Here is a 5,231-nt window from a genome sequence, read left to right on the forward strand (position 1 = left end):
CACAGGCAGTTCTTGCTGTGTTTCATCCCTCATACTACTTATTCTCAGGTCATCTAATCAGGAAAACCATTTCTTTCTAAGCATGTAGTGATTTTAAAAACACTGATAAACTTTGTCTTCCATTTTGTAAAATAATCAGTAGATATAATTTTAGTTAATAATTATATGAAAGTGTATTGTATTGTTATTTTCCAACAATCGTGTCTTTGGACCAAAATTAAAGTTTGGATTTATCTTGAGCAGTGGCAACATTATTCGGTTTCCTAAGAGTAGTGGTGGGCTTGTTTCCCTGTCATGTTTGAAAGTAAATTGTGTTTTTAATGCCCCTCTGCTCAGTACTAAGAAAGTTGAAGCTAGCTTTCTGTTAGAACACAAATCAAACCCACCATTTTCATAGTCACTTATATTCGTAAAATACCCAATAGCTCTTTGTCAGAAGTAGTCAGAAAAGACTTATTTTTCTGTGTTCTTCAGAATATTCCCAGACAGTTCCTTTGGGGTTTGTCCTTGGGACAGATCCCAGAGGTGTCCCCATGCTGTTACACCCTCCTGAAGATGCGCTGAGAGAATAATATGCTTCTTGCGGACAAAAAGCTTAAGAACAACCAAGCTGCACGTGTATCGCTGTGATCAGCTATGTGCTTTATGGGTAAAAACAACGGATATGGGTCACAACTGCAGAGCAGAGAGTAGCACTGAGACTTTGAACAACCTCTGATCATCATCCCTGACTTGCAGCACAGACCAGCTCCCGTAGTGCTGCTGGCCCTAGGACGTTTCACCACTTGTACCGGTGCTGAGCCAGGCACAAGGCTGAAATGCACCAAAACAGCACGTACAGGTGAGCAGCTCCTACCCCCTGCACTGCCCTGTCCCCCGGTCAAGCTGCCACACCTGTTTGCCGTAGGCATTTATGTAATACTGCCCACCCACACACCACAGCACCCTCCCCCCGCAAAGCAAACACACTGGAGAATGGGGTTTAACCAGCCAGATGGTGTGGGGCTCATTGGGGGAAGACTCTGGCCCGTGTTACGATGGAGGCTGCACAAAATGGTCCTGCTGGTCTCTTCTGAACTGAGCCTTCCCTTGTTGCTAGGAGCGGGGATGAGTGCTTTGCCTCAGCAGATGGGCCGGGTGCCAGAGTGGGAGGGCTGGAACGCTCACCCATGGTACACCCAGCTCCTTTCAGTGCGACGCACGGGGGCAGTCAGTACATACCTGCTCTGCTGCTGCCCTTCCTGACCTTCCACGGTCTCGGGGAGTCTTTCACTCCCTCCTGCAGCATCTCAGTGCCAGGCAAGCCCTGGGCACACACAGCTGCATCCCAGCTTATGCCCTCACCTCCTGGGATGTGCAAGTGGGGGCTACAGCCTCTCCCTCTCAGCAGGCTGCTTGCCCAAGGCTTGAGGGAGAGCTTTTCACCAGGCTGAAGGGATGTTTCCGGGGCTGGTTTTGGATGCTGGGACAAAAGCAATTGGAGCTGGCTAAGGGTGGCAAGGAGGTTTACATCATCATGCCTCGGGGACAGGATCCGTTAAACTCAGCCTAACTGGGCAGGAGATAGGTACCCAGCTGCACCAAGCAGGGGGATTTGAGCCTTCCTCTACACTGGTCATCAGGACTGAGGGAGCTTCACAGGCCTGTAGATTTTAAATGCCTCCAGGGTTAATCGTGCCAGAAAGTGAGTTTTCTGAATCAGCATCAAGGCTTACCTGCCTTGTTTTGCCAAAATGCAACTGAAATCTGCAAACATTCGGGATGTTGCTCAGCTGTTTGCAAGCAGAGGAGAAACTGCCTACAAAATCAGGTGTTTCTTTGACGCTGTCCTGTTGTTCTGTTCCCTGGAGCCCACCAGCAGCAAACAGGGGATGAGCTCAGCTCTCATGAGAGCCCTGGCCCAAGGAGAACTGTCTTTTCTACCTGCTGGCACAAAACCCTCCCTCTCCACCGCTGTTTCACCTCCACAGCTGGTCTCAGGCCCGGCCGGGGCTGTAAAGGTCACTTTCTGTCAAAAAGAAAAAAAGTGAAGGAAGGTGAGCTATGGTTATAGAAACGAGTGTAAGTGCTTCTGACAAGACTCGAGCACCCCATCCATCTCGGACATGCACTGCAGGACAGCATTTCTTAGCAAGCCATAAGGCACAGAGCTTTTTGCCTCCCTTTGAAGGCCCAGTGCTGCAGAGGATGCTGATCAAAGCTAAAGCAATTCTCTCCTTTGGTGCACTCCCATTCTTTACTGTTTCGCAAAATGCCTGTGGCTGAGCAGTTAATGGAGGCATCTGCTGCACTGGCAGAGTTCACTGACTTAATTAAAGACATCTAACAATCCTGCAGCTGCATGCAAGAGACCACAGGTACTCGCAGGGCTGAAACGGAATATCCTCAGCACTGAAAGCAAGCATCCCCACTGTGCAGAAAGCATAGATCTGCAGCCAGACACTCACATGAAAGTAGAAGCAGGGTCCAAAGATTAAGGATGGACTAGAGCCAGCTTGCAATGTGTGTCACCAAGGCCTCACTGTGCTGGAAAACTGTACAACCTCAGCTCACACTCACGTAGCTTAGAACGGGCAGAGTTGCAACAAGTGAGTAGAGCCAGAGACGTTCCTCGCCAGTAGGGATGGTTTCACTGGAAAACATTTTTAGGAGATATTTTCTCGCTGAGTGAAAATAGCTAGTTTAAAAAGACAGGTGGGAAAACTAGTCCTGCACCAAGTGGTTATCAAGTTCTCCTCTCTGCAGAGCTGTTCTCTCCCTGTTAAATGAAGAAACATTCCACTCATGGGCATATTTCTGGTATCACTGCATATTTGAGCTGATCGGGGACTTTGCAAGGCTGTCATTTTAACACTTACCAAAGAGGCTCACGGAGCAGGCTGGTGCTTTCTGATTCGATTGCATGTCAGCAGACACCAAGGGCTTCGAATCAGGCTGCCAAGCACGGGCTGCTGCCCTGCAGGGCTGAGGGCCAGGGAGCTGCTGTTGCCCTTTGGCGTGTTCTCGCCCTGCCGGGAGCAGAGCAGGCGAGAGACTCCCATGCACTCCTGCCAGCGGTGGGGAGCCTTGTGCCTGCCCTCTCAGAGCTGTGAATGCAACCTCTCAGCACCAGCAATGTCACTGATGGCTGGCTGGGATGTAAAGCAGACAGATCAATGCTGTGCTGTTTTGGTCAATATGAATTTACAAATGATCTTTTGTCAGGAGAGACATTACTAGTGGAAACAGCCCCTGTTCTCAGTAATTTCCACGAGGGGAAATGAGAAGGGGAATAGGCACATCAAATTCACCAGCACAAAAGTGCTGAGGGTGAGGAGAGGCATTTTGGCCAGAAGGCAGAAGCTAATGGGTCTCAATATCCTGAGACCAGTATCTGTCCTACAGAGGAAGGGCGTACCCTCTCCTCCGCAGCCCACTCCCGCTGTAAGGGGAATTGCCCTTTCCCAACTCATCTCCAGTATGGGTGAACACCATGGCACAGGCACAGGAGATGGGATGTTAGCTCAGGCTAACATCATGGCCAGAGCTGTCCTGTGGATGACATGACAGCCACCAGCACCAGCCAGTGCTGTTGTGTAACACGTCATGCGGAGTCTGCTCATGTGGAAGCAGTGCTTCACCTTTGAGCAAATGCTGGGTTGCTCTCAGCTGTGGCACACAACTGATACAGGGGAAACTGCAGCAGTTTGCTGGGCCTAGAGTTAGCTCCTTCTCCGGTCCTGGAGAAAAATCCTCCCTAGAACCAGGCACTTGGGTTGGCTTGTGACTTCTGAAGGGTTTTCCTGCCCTCAGTTTTGCACCCGCACCCACTGAAGGACAGGAGTCGATAAAGGGCAAAGTAAGACATATTTAGAAAAAAGAAGCATGCAGCCTTTCACACACAAACTCCTCCACAAACAGGAAAATTATCTAATTCTACCATGTAAAGAAGTGATGGAGAAAAAACAAAGAACAAGCACATTTTCTTTTTTCTACTATCCCATATGATACCATATAATCTGTCATTAGATAATCAAAGCAGTTTTATTAAAATGAAAAGCAAAAGTTAGCAATCCAATGTCCCTGAGAAGAGAACACAGACCAACCTATTCCCCACACCAGACTGGAAGATACGACCACTAGACAGGAGAAATGGGAGACTTTGTCCCAAAGTATCAAACCTGGAGCAAGTTTGGCTCGCTCTCCCCCTGCTCTGCTCTCTGCTAGAGATCTGCTACTCCCTGCCTGCCTGCAGCAATGCTCCTGCCTGCATGGCTCTAGAGCCGTGCACTTCTCATTTTGTCCCCTGCCCCTGTGGAAAAAAAGTGCCAGGCCATGTTTCAATCTGGCCAATTAGAGCATGCTGAGCACCAAGTCCTGGTAGCTGTAGGCAGGGAAGATAGGGGGAGTGATGGCAAAACACATCCACACTTACAAGATGCCAGAAGATGTTTCTGCTTGGACAAAGCTGGGTGGGGATAATGATAATGGAGTATGGAGTCTGGATACTGAAGGGCAGTCGTGAGCCAGCATCACAGGGCAGGTTAGTCAGGTTGATGTATTTATGGCTTTTCTGACATTAACTAGACTACTCTGCAGCAGGGAGGAGGGACGGTACCAGCCCTGGTCCTTGCTCTTCTGCCCAAACCTGCTCTCTCCAATTCATTTGACTTTACCCCTGAAAGGTGCTGCACCCCTTGTGCCATCTCTCCCCCAGCAGCAGGAAGACAGCAGGCTCCAGCTGGCTGTCTTTGGGAAAGCCAGGGAATCCAGTGGAGGTGGGCTGTGCAGGGAAGACCTGAACAAACTAGGAAACAGATTTAAGGCAGGATCTGGTAGATCCAGCCAATCTTGGGTGACTTATGATCATCTCTCTCTTGCCTTCCACCATTGATTTGCTTTGTGGACTGTGGATGCTGCTACCTGCCTTCCACAAAGACAGCCTGGAAGAGACATACAGCTGTGGAGACCTGAAGGCAGAGCAAAATGAGACAGGCCTTTACACAGCGATGTGCAAAGAAGGTGGGTGAGGCTGGTGCTGAGAAGGAAGGGTGGGTGGTGGCAGTGGTTACTTGCAACAGGAGGGGGACTGAGATCAATCACTGGCCAAAGTTACTCTCTGCAAAGGCCCAGGAAGGAAATAATTTATGAGCCTGTAGCACTTTGGTTTTGATTGGAAAAGACAGTGCAATTACAGCACCTGTTTCATGAGATCAGCCTCCATTGAGTGTATCTAGCAGGCATTGATGAAA

The sequence above is a fragment of the Leptosomus discolor genome, chromosome 7 (genome assembly GCF_034619465.1).
Source record: "Leptosomus discolor isolate bLepDis1 chromosome 7, bLepDis1.hap2, whole genome shotgun sequence".
NCBI classification, from domain to species: domain Eukaryota; kingdom Metazoa; phylum Chordata; class Aves; order Leptosomiformes; family Leptosomidae; genus Leptosomus; species Leptosomus discolor.